This window comes from Pogona vitticeps, chromosome 3 (assembly GCF_051106095.1).
Source record: "Pogona vitticeps strain Pit_001003342236 chromosome 3, PviZW2.1, whole genome shotgun sequence".
NCBI lineage: Eukaryota > Metazoa > Chordata > Lepidosauria > Squamata > Agamidae > Pogona > Pogona vitticeps.
The window spans coordinates 71,399,038-71,411,301 of record NC_135785.1 but is presented as its reverse complement, the minus strand read 5'-3'; the positions used below and the strand labels follow the sequence as shown (position 1 = coordinate 71,411,301).

The following is a 12,264-nucleotide window of genomic DNA, read 5'->3' as shown; positions in this document are numbered from 1 at the left end:
GTTGATCTGAGGACAAATTCTGCTTCCCTGGAAGGTGTCCGGTTAGAGAGCATAAAGCCTGAACATCTTGCTAAGAGCCCTGCAGAACTTTATAGACCTCCAGGAAAAAAATCAGAAACCTGTATTTGTCCCAGTTGGCATTTATTGCAGAAAGAGAGTTAATTCCAGAATGGAACCTGATAACCATTTCCAATCATTTCAAAACTTATCTGGGTATCAAGATATACTCTTTTTTTCATTATTGTAGTAATTCCAGGCAACATCAGCTCATCTAATTTTACAAAACTTTATTTATCTACATTACAGTGGTGCCCCGTATAGCGAGGTTAATCCGTTCCAGATTAACCTTCGCTATACGAAAACATCGCTGTGCGGGTAAGTAAAACCTATTGGAACGCATTAAACTTAGTTTAATGCGTTCCAATAAGTGTGCAAACTTACCCCTCCAGCGATGTTTTCGCGTCCGGCGGCCATTTTGGAGCCGCCGATCAGCTGATCGGCGGCTCCAAAATGGCCGCTGCATGACCCGAAATGGCCCCTATCAGCGTTTTCACGCCCTCCGTAAGCAAGGGGAGGGCGCGAAAACGCTGATAGGGGCCATTTCGGGTCATCCGGCGGCCATTTTGGAGCTGCCGATCAGCTGTTCGGCGGCTCCAAAATGGCCGCTGGAGCCCCAATCGTCGCAAAGCGAGTGCGGCGATTGGGGCTGATCCGTATAGCGATCCCCAAAAAGGGATCGCTATACGGATTTTTCGTTAAACGGTGCACTCGTTAAGCGAGGCACCACTGTACTTCTATGTTCCATACAGTATGCACAAAAGTATGGAACTTGTACTTCTAAGTTGTTGAAAACATCTCCGTTTCAGTGCATTGTTCTGGCTCTGTGCTCCCAGTCCTGTGACCTGGCTTCCAGCCCAGTGTTCTTGCCTCTGCTTGGCCACAGCCAGCTGCATAGTGAGTGTCTTTGGACTTGATAACCTGTGTGGAGGACTGGGTCCTGATGCCCTTGTCCATGGTGGGAGGCTGTCTGTGACATCTTGGACTTTGACATGCAGGTTTGACTAACAGCTGAGTTCATCTGCCATGGAAGTGGGTTGCACTGGGTGTAAGTTGTTTTGGCCCTATTTTTCCAGGTAGCTGAAATGCTATGGGCCTAAAGTGCTGGTGGACTATCTTGCTCAGGTACCAGTTTATTCTGTCCACATTTTAAGACTCTTATTTCCTCCCCTCCTTTGTTTACTTCCATGGTTGACTTAACAACCATGAAATAGATTCTTATGTAACATAGAGAGGTGGCTAGAATGCTTCCTAATCTCTTGCTGATATTGATTTAGCTGCTACTTACACCACAATTTGTATCTTAAAGCCATCCAATAAAAGAAATCAACATTCCAAGCCACACTTACAGTTAAATACAGAAAATATGGCAGCTTTTAAATTGAGGATAGAAAACTTTTAATTTTCTAGATGTTCTTGATGCCATCTCCCATCAGCCTCATGCACCACAGTCAATAAATAAGGGGTTGCAGAATTTGCAGACTGAAACATCTAAAAAGCCAGTGGTTCCTTTCCTATGCTTTAAATTGTACGGCAGCTTGCCTGTATGTTTATTTCCTAAACACAAACACTATAAAGATGTTTGAATCCTCATATTTATTTATTTATTTTATTTATTTATTATGTAGTACTAAAAGATTGGTAAGGATGTGGCTTTGCATAAATGCCGTGCCTTTGAACATGCATATGAAACCAGAAGCATGCTAGACTTTTGTCTCTTGAGCACCAAGGTCTGCTGAGAGATTTATAACCATGTTTTGGCTGTAACTGGTTACTGGGGTGTTGTCTTTCTGATTTTTTTTTCACTCCAACTCCCAGAATTCTCCAAGAATAATCAGTCAGCTGATAAGAGCTTAACTTGAGTACTGGATCTGACAAACTGGATAACTGGTTCACTGCAAGACACCTTCAGGACAGCAAAAATGGTGCTGTGCTTAGAAAACTGATTTAAGGTTTTTGGGTCTTAAATTCTCACTAGACATGGGGATGAATATAAAAATGAATCAGGATATTCAACAAGTATTCCTGACTCATCAGATAATAATTGCTTTGTATTCTTGGGGTCCAGAGACCCCAACAAATATGAAGCAGTGAATATAACCCTTTCATATTCGTCCCTTCATTCCCTATCTGCTTATACCCCCACAGATCAGCTGTTCCTTAGGGGCATAATCAGAGAGAGGTTTTCCTTTCAGGCAGCTTGCTAAAGCCTGCCTGAAGGGAATCTCACCCCTGGGCTGGGGAATGGCTTGGTTCCCCTTTCCCCCTCTTCCTGTGCCCACACGGCATAGGAAGAGGAGGGAAGGGATCAAAGCCTTTGTGAAGGCAGTGGGGCTGGGGGATCGCTTTGATCCCTTTCCTCCTCTTCCTATGCCATGCGGCACAGGAAGGCTGTGGGGCCAGGGCTTTTTTTTTTAAAGATAGCCCCAGGGGCTGTCTAAAAAAGTATGACCTGACAAATTGATTCGTGGTTGGTTGGGCCACGGGGGGGGGATTTGTGGTTCATGGGTTGTCAAGTTTGACGACCCATGAACCAAGACGCAGCTCCATTTTGGTGCTTCCTCCTCATCTCTATTCATCACCTTACCTTTAGCCAGCCATGCTGTCTTATTTCAACCTGCCTCACAGGGTGGTCGGGATGATAAAGTGGGGTGGAGAAGAACTGAGTATGCCTTCAGCTCACGAGAGAACATCTAAAATAGAAATGTTATTAAAAAATAGGAACCATTGCAGGAAAAAAATGAAAATAAAGTGTGAATTTAGTAACACTTTCTTGGTTTTTAAAAGAAGCAGTTTGTACAATCAGTGTACAATCTAGGGGGAGATTCTCCCCAAAATAATGGACAGCAGTCCTGAGTATCTTATGAAAGGTACATTATTTTGAGGATCACATCACCCAAGTATCTGTTCTGAAGCAATTATACATATTCTAACTACATTCAGGATAAATTCTTACAGTTATTAATTTGACTTAGTTTCTCGGCAGAACACTAGAGGGTAGTGTTGTTTTCTTTTTCTTCAATCGTCACCAACAAAAATTTGGTTTTTAAGGTTTTCTAAAATCAAGACGAGTCAGAAGTTTTCTGGGTAGATTACAAACATTAACATTACTGTGAAAAAAATACACAAAATGCTCAAATACAAGGCACTGGCAGCACTAGTTCAGAGGAGAAATGCAGAGTTTTGGCGTAGCAGAGTTTTAAATTTCTGATAAACTATCTTTTGCTACACAGTAGGTATACAGAGACTCACAAAGGATAGCAGTTACAAGTTTCCCAGAGTCCACCTCTTTCTCATCAACTGATATATACAGTCTCAGTAATGCACTCTGAGATATTTGTGGTGAAATGAATTTTTTAAAAATATTTATTTACAATTGCTTGAAATTACAGATTTGTGCATGCTGCTTTCTTTACTGCACATACATTGGCAACCAACCAACCAGAGCAGCATCAAATAAACAACTGCCACTAACAGAAGAAAGAGAGGGAAAATACATTCAGCAGAGAGGTGGGGCTCTCTATGTATCCAAAGGCTGGAAGGAACAATTGGTTAGTGCTGGAGAGATGGATACCCCAGCCCAGAAAGTCCCTCCCAGTCACACAAATCACACACAAAGTTGCAAATAAAATTCCAACAGAAGGTTTCCACTGACCCCTTCCCAAACCGCTGCTCCCTCCAGATTCCCATTATCTGCTGTTAACACCGGCTGAGAGCAGATCGCTTTCCTAGTATTTTTTGCTCTATAGCTGTCAGAATTCTTCATCCAGAATGTGTCGTGTTCATGCTGGTTTGTGGGGCTAGGGATTGTAGTGCAAAAAAGCAGCTTGTCTAAGAGTTGGTTCTGAGGAATAACAGCCAAGAGCAATTGTCAACTTCCCATCTCCTGGGATTGTGAATTGAGAGCAGAGCATCCAACCCACCCACCCCCTTGCCTCACATGGGCAGAACGAAGAACAAAGCAAAGCTGTGCTGAAACCATTGCTAATGGTGAGCCCTGCCTTTGGGAGATTCCTGGAGACATTTGGTGGAATCTTTTCTCCACAACTAGGTGGAGATTTTTGGAAGGCCATTTGTGCCAAGAAATATTTGTTACCAGGATGAGGTAGGGAGTACTAGATATCTTAAAGTGAGGGCTAGGCCTGCCTAAAACACTGGAGAGTCACTGCCAGTCAGAGTTCACAGTGCATGATGAACTAGGAAGGCAGCGTATTTTTTTTTTCAACCAGTGTTCCTGGCTGCAGGAGGAGGAGGGTTGATATGGTCATGCTGACAAAGTCATTCTCTCGGAAAAGTTATCCTACTATAATTTGTCTTCCTGGTTGTATTTCTCCGTGGCACTCAACTGTTCAAGGTTGCTGGCCAGGCAGACATGAAGCTACGTGAAAGTCCAAGAATGATCCAAATCACCCCACGGAAAAGACATCACAAGAGTTCAGGGAGGAGGCAGAGGATAATCACAGTACAAAGCCAGAGTCAATCCATAAATCAATTACATAGCAAGTCGGCAATCCAAACAGGGAGCAGTCAGAAGCAGGATCAGTAAACAGTCCAAATGAGGATGGCAGGAGATCAGTGGAGACGAAGAGTGCTGAAGCCAGGAAGCAGGGGCAAGGAGCCATCAAAATAAAAGCAGTGGTTTTAGCAATTCTGTTCCATTTTGTTTTCTGCATTTGTGGGCTCCTGGCTGGGTGACTCCCTATCCCAGCTGCAGTTGCTCTGTTATGTGGTATAGGTGGGCCATGAAATGAGATGCACTTTCCTTCTCAGCTGTGCTTTAAATTCTTGCAGTTTGAAATACAGTGGTGCCTCACAAGACGATTGCCTTGCGGGACGATTAATCCGCAAGATGATTGGTTTTTGCAATTGCTGTTGCGCTTCGCAAGACGATATTTTCTATGGGCAATTTTCACATTTTTCCCCATTGGAACACATTAAATAGATTTCAATGCATTCCAATTGGGAACTGCGTTCCACAAGACGATGATTTTTATGGACGATTTTTGCAAGATGATTATTTTTCCATTGGAACACACTAAATAGATTTCAATGCATTCCAATGGGGAATGACATTTCACAAGATGTTTTCGCAAGACAGCATTTTTCGCTGAACGAATTAACATTGTCTTGGGAGGCACCACTGTACTGACGTTTTTAATGGACTGGTGGAGGGGATCATTCTTCTCCAGCCCCTCTGGCATCTAGAAGGAAGGATTCCTCTCTGCAAGGGCCAGTCTTTGCTTTAGTCTCCTGCTTCTCAGAAGTAGAGCTGGCAGCTGGCCTCATGCCCTTCCTCCAGAATGAGGCATATCAATGTAGCCTTTATTGTCTGAAGAAAACTCTGCCAGGCAGGGCAGGGCATAGTCATTTTAGTTCCATACAACTCCAGAGATCTCTCTCCACAGCTAGCATCCAACTCCCTGGCTCCAGCTGCTGGCATTTCCAGACTGATGGTCAAGGAGATGCTTCCTTCATTCTTGCCTTCTTTCCTTCATCTTACCCTTCCTGACACCAGGAAGCATAGTCTGTTGCCTTAGGGGGAGCACCAGTTTGCTATAGTGACTTCTGTTCTCCTTCTGTGGTTGCTGCTCTTGATCTCCCTCTGCTTGCCTCAAGTGTACCTCTTAGTCTTTTATGTGTCCCCTCTTTCTGGGCTCTGGGTGTTTGTGGATGCTGTAGACCAAATAAGATGGCCAGAAGCCCAGCCAGAAATGAGTTTGATGGCCAGTGTGTGTGTTGGGGAGGGGGATCCTTGTGCCTGCTTGCCACCACCGCGTAAAAAGATGCTCTAGTTCGGCAGAGATTTTCCCATATTCACTGAAGCAAGATGGACAACTTTTTGTCTACGAATCTAATATGCCACATCCAGAAAGGGCAATGGGCAGGTATTCTAGGAATGGTGGATCAGAAAATTTGAAGGCTGTTCTATTCCTGTTCTTTCTACTGTAGACACAACAGCAGATGGGCCTTTAACAAGCATACTCATTTGGAACAACTCAACCTTCAAAACATTTCAGCTGCTTCAAAATCCACAGGGAGAATGTCTCTTGATTCAGCAAGCTTGGAAGCCCTTTGGGAGACAATAAATATTTCCTTAACTTTAACTGGCAAGAACATTGTTTTCTTCATATGCCTTAAAGCAGCTTCAAGAGAACAGTCAGGAAGTACCATGTAATTATTTTGGAATCTTTTTAGTTGACCATGATAGTTCATGGTCAGACAGGGAAACAAGCCACAGAAAATGAATGCAAATAAGCAAGAGCAGAAAAGTGTTATTTGAGCTTTAGCCCATGCCTTGCCTTTGTAAGGACATCCATTGACTGTGACAGAATAAAGAAATTTAATGGAAGTAATTACAAAGCGAGGATAGCATGGTATTTTGCAAAAGTGAGTGAACTGCTTCAGGTGGTGGATTATGAGTAGAGATAGACATGAACCACTAACTCAGTGGTTTGTGCTGGTTTCCTTATTGGCTGAACAGGGGTTCAGTGCTTCAAAGCTCCACCTCCTCTAGTGACCACCCACTCAGAGGCATCACCTGGAGATGGCAGGGCAGCGAAGCCAGGCCGCTTCCTCTGAGTGAGTGCCCCCCAAGGAGGAAGCAGGTCTATGAAGCACTGAACTGATAAATGAACCAGCACAAACCACTGAACTGGTGGTTCATGCCCATCTCTAATTAAGAGTATTATGAAAAGGCAGCAAATTGCTATTAATGTACTGTTGTATTTTTACTGCCAGGGGGGATGGAAAGGAAAACTCGAGAAAATCTCTGCCTCTATTGCCAAAATAATTTGGCTCACCGTGGGTACTGGGTACTATGACCTTTGGAGGGTAAGAAGAATGCCAATTCCTGATCTAACTCAAATAGCAAAATGGCTTCAGCTTGCTCTGTTACAAGTACAGTACATTTTTTCTTGAACATTAGGCTCCACTGGATATTCCAGGTACAACTCTCTTTGAGACAATTGTTTGAAAGCCAGCTCATTTCATTATTGCCCTCTTAAGTTTCAACAGATGGCAAAGGAAATGAAGAATATATGGTACAGGCATATTTTACTGTTTCCTAAGATTCCTTAACTGTTTTCCTCCCTTCTCCATGAATGGAAGTGAGTGCAATTACCTTTGGTTACACATTACAGATATTAGAAAATGGACTGAAGCCCATACACTGTCCTCCAGGAGTTCTCAACTTGCTCCAATATAGCAGTTGCTATGGCAAATGTTAAGCACCTGTTACCGATGGCAACAAAGATCTATGGTGCAGTGCAGTTATACCTGAGTGAAGTGGAATGCCTCCCATATTGAGCAACATTATTGTAATTTTCTCAGGACTCAGGGAGCAGCTGGTATATTCTTCACTTCAAATAGTTATTAGCTCAGGATATAATAGCATGTTTTAAAATTGGTGTGGTTTACAATTAGTGTGCCATGTTTAAAATGGTGAGCAAGGCCTTCATATAAGTAACAGTTGTAAGGCATGACTAGCTATGTTTTAAGAATATAGACAGCTGCCTCATACCAAGTCAGACCATTTGTCAAGAGGATGAATGGGAGTGAGGGGTAAATCTCTGCCTATTTTCTTCTTGCAAGCAACAAACAAAAATCACACAAGTTTTGTCCCCATCAATTAAGATTATGGACGTTTTTGTGCATTTGTTTTGTAATTTGATACTTTTTATTCAAAAATTTGCAGATGTGTATTTTATTGCACAAAATATGTTTTACATGAAGACCTTATATATTGTGCAAAATACAGGATTTCAAATGCAAAATATACATGTTTATTTTTTGTGCCAAAACACACATTTAAAAAAGGGCTGCTCCTGTAGTCCCACAGTTACTATATGATTGGTAGAAAGTCCAATTTGCCTCTGTTACTCTGTAAATTGGAACTTATATATGTACAAGAGGAACGTTTAATTTATGCTCTAGCTTATGATGAAGGTTTTATTTTGTTTTGCTTTCACTTTCAACTTTCCTGTATGCTAATAGGAACCTTGCTGCCATAGAAAATAGCTATGGTCAGTAAGTTTTCTGATGAACAGTCCAGATGTGAATTATTTGTTTAGTTAAAACTAGGCTTCAGGTCTTTCCTACATTTTGCCATACATTTGGAAAACCTCAAATGGTGTCCCTGTTTAGTAGGCAAATATTATTCTTACATAGTGGAACTCAGTCTGTATATTTTCCTGGGTTCTAGAGTGATCCAAAGTACAGTTTGGAACAACCAAGTAGGAGAATAAAGGAATCTTTTCAGCTGCAGAGAAAAAACTAAATATGGGAACAAATATAAAAACAAATCACAGAATTTGTTGAATATTGCTGATTCATTGGATATTCATCCCTTCCTATTTGTGAGATCAGGAGACCCACCATGAATACGAAGGGATGAATATACATCTCTTATATTTGTCCATTAATCTCTCTGCCTATGCTCACATGGATCAGCTGATCTGCTTGGCAGGGACAGAGAGTAAGCCTGATTGAAACACGCTTTTTTTTTAAAAGGGAATAAGTCCTGCTGTCATTGCAAACAGTGGTGATTCCCTTCAAACAGGCTTCCATCATCTGCCAATGCCTCTGTGGATTCCATGCAAGCATAGGCAGAGAGTCGAAGCCTGATTGAAGGAAATTTATTTATTTATTTATTCCATTTATACCCCGCCTATCTGGTCACCGTGACCACTCTAGGCGGCTAGATCCCCCCCTTCATTTGCAATGGAACAGAAGCTAGGCTGCTGGAACAGAAACCGCTGTTTCAGCAGCTTAGCTTCCATTCCAGTGGAGACAGCAGTGGCAGAGGAGCAGGAGGAGACAGTAGGATAAGTTAGGGATTGAGAAGCGATACAGCAGTGGGAAGGGGCAAGGAGGCCAGTTTTAAAAAATCCAAGGAACTGACAAATAATTAATGGTTCATCCGGTTACTGGGAGCAAATTCATGGATCAACTTTGATGACTCACAAACCAGGACGACCCACCAAAATGATTTGTCCCCATCTCTAGAAGAATCTTTGGATTCAAAGACAGCATGTGTATGTGGCTGTCATGCCTCCCCTCTCAGAAAAGAGCTCACCAGAGAGGAGTATAGTCTCTTAGGGTTCACCAAGAAGTAAATATTGATGGTTTGGCTTGTTAGTGTTCACTTTCTGGTCAACTCTGAGAGACTGTACTCCTGCCAGTTACTATGCTCTTTCTCTAGTTAGGTAATGACCATAGAGACCTGGATAGTGGCTATAAAATTTCATTTATGTTGGGAAGAGGTTCTAAATACTTGGAGATTGGGGGGATGCTAGTTTTAATTGTGATGCAGACTTGTTACCACCACCACCACCACCTCCTCCTCCTCCCCCTCCTCCTGTTGCTAGAGATTGGCAATAAACCTTATGACATAATGCTAAAAATATACCCCATCTGTATAAAATATACATTCAGGGCACCCAGTCTTGTCACATTCTCCAGCTCCAAAATTACTCCCACAAACTGTTTGAGGCCAACAATGAGTCAAACATACCAGGAGCACAAGTGACACCAGATATGACAGTTCCCATCTGTTAACATGAAGCTGCCTTCTTTGAAAAATTGGCTGAAAAACCTTGCAGTTCACTATGGATGCAACACAACATCATGGTCTAGAGCTGCTGTATACAATGTCACAATGAGAGAAATAGAGGAATCAGTGCTGCTTTTGCAAGTCCATGTAAGGACAGGATTATCGAGTAAATGGTCATGATAAAATAATCAGTACATACTCTTTAGCCCACACAAGGAATTTAAAGAAGTCATGAGGAATTATAAGACGAAAGTACAAATAAGGGAGGTACCCTGTTGTACTGACAAGAAGATTGAGTGAGTAGGCCTAGGTAAGAATGAAGGAACTTAATGGGTCAGTTAGAATGACCACAGGGAGGTTAGGAAAAGGGAACATATACCAAATAAGGATAGAAATAAATAAGAGTCTGGGGTCTAGGTAAAGAGAGGAGTGGGAGATGTAAACAGAGGCGGGACTTCCTGTGATCGGTTTAAGCATATCAGATAGGCTGTACACCTTGGATTACCCAGACCAATGGGGAAACAAGGGAGGGACCATGTGGCCGGGAGTAGGGCATAAATATCATGCTACCTGTATTGATATGTGTGCCTACCCAGTTAGGACACCTGCTCTTGTAAAACTGCTTTTTTTAAATAAAGGAGAGCTGCTTGTATTCGTGGTTGTCTGGTTACTGCATTTGAGTAACAAGGTTGTGAGCATTTCTCACAATTGGAGCCAAGGGGTGAGCGTTTCTCACAAAAGCAACATCCAAATTCTGATAGGGAAGGAGACAGAGGAGGAGGAGGAGGAGACCTTCTCTGAGCCCTTCAGGATCATAGTCTTGCTGATGCGAAAGGAAGGGACTGGGCAACAGGGCTAGTAATAAAACTGGGCCATAAAAGTGACTAAGGCTTGTTTCTCTGGCTTGTTTCCTTGTCACCTCATAGCTGATCAGCTTCTCTGGAAATCCTCATTCCCTGACATATTAGATAGCACCTTGGAGTTGTCAATGAAGAGAATGTCACCCAACAATGGTGATTAAAAAAATATTAAAATAGCAAATATATTTAAATTCTATATGGCATACTATAATCTGGATGTTGTTGGCTGTGGAATGATATATGAATATAACATTAAACACAGTAAGGCAGCATTAATTTTTGGTGCTTTATATATTCCTCTATTAAAGTATTAGTATTAGAAATAAAGAGTAGTATTTTTCAATTGCTTTTTGGGCTACAAAGGTTTCCAAAGCACTATACAATAAAAATGGATACAGGTTAAAAAAATAGGAAAAAATATATGTTTTAGTAATAGATCACAGATAATTTTTTGTAATCTCTTTCTTTGGAAGTTTAGAAACTGGTTTGGGGTAATCCATAGAAAATAGCATAGTTTTAACTGCCTGCTGGAAACTCATTGAGGACGGAGCCAGTGTAATGTCCCCTGGGAAGGAATTCCACAATAAAATGATGTTATGGAGAAATTCCTGACTCATGTGTTCACCAGCCTACCTTCCTGGGGTGCTGAGGGACGCAACAGAGCCTCCACTGAAGATCACAGATTCTAGCAGGATGTCCCTAATGTTCCCAGATGCTAAAGTGTCAAGATGTGAAATTTTGTATGTATAGAATGTTGAAATAATAAAAAGAGGTGTCGAAAACTGGATAGTTTCAGTGACTTAAAAGCCAGAGGTTGAGAATTTGTCTCCCCACTGTGCCTCCTGTGAGGTAAGCCAGCCTGTTTGGCTTTGGGCAAGCTGCACAGTCCCAGGGTGCCCCAGAAGAAGGGAATGGTAAACCACTTCTTAGTATTTGCTACTTGGAAAATATTACTTTCTAAATGATGGTGAACTTTCCCCTAATGCCTCACCATTGGTCACATGGGTGAAATCCCTTAGAACAGGGGTCTCAAACTGTGACCCTCCAGATGTTCTTGGACTTCAACTCCCAGAAATCCTGGCCAGCAGAGGTGGTGCTGAAGGCTTCTGGGAGCTGTAGGCTAAGAACATCTGGAGGGCCACAGTTTGAGACCCCTGCCTTAGAAGCTGAAGTTTAGAAACATCTGGAGGATGACAGATTCCCCAACCTGGCATACAGTTTTCAGGAAGACGTGTGCATTATAATGATAGTGGATTTCCACAAGAGGGCAGGATATAGTCAGAAATATAAATATGATGAAGCATATGAGTGTGTGTTTATCCAACAGGAGGTATGTGAGTGAGTGTGTTTAAGAACAGGGGGCATAAATACCCTTCCCCCTCACATGTTACCAGTGACATTTTGCTTCTAAAGGGAACTTCTCTAATGAACTTTATGCGTGACTTCTGCATGTCCCTCCAGATAGCAGAGGAAAAAGGATTATGGCTGAAAAACCAAGCCAAAGCTTGAGTGCACAGAGGCAGAGTTATAAGCATAAACTTAGTACAATGAATGGATATATAAACATATCACTCCTCTGTCAAATCAGAAGTTTTTTTTCTTTTTCACACCAGCTGAACATTTTCTTTCTCTCTCTGATCTCAGATATTATAAGATAATGTTAACGTCTTCAGGATTTTTATTCTTGTGTATTGAAGTTCATGGTTGGTGGTTTTATTTATTCTAGTTGGTTATTTCATGTTTGAGTGTTTGTATTTTGCCTTACGTTTTAATGATTTTTTTTTAATTAAGCAAACA

At 41.9% G+C, this 12,264-nt stretch overlaps 1 long non-coding RNA gene across 1 annotated transcript in view; it reads left to right on the top strand.

Annotated features, from left to right (window-relative positions):
* Positions 1–865: 865 nt before the first annotated feature.
* Positions 866–12,264, top strand: part of LOC110070376 (uncharacterized) — a 30,872-nt gene continuing 19,473 nt past the window's right edge. The window contains exon 1 of the long non-coding RNA XR_002299021.3: positions 866–954. This is a non-coding gene — a long non-coding RNA (uncharacterized LOC110070376). The remainder of the gene's footprint in view (positions 955–12,264) is intronic.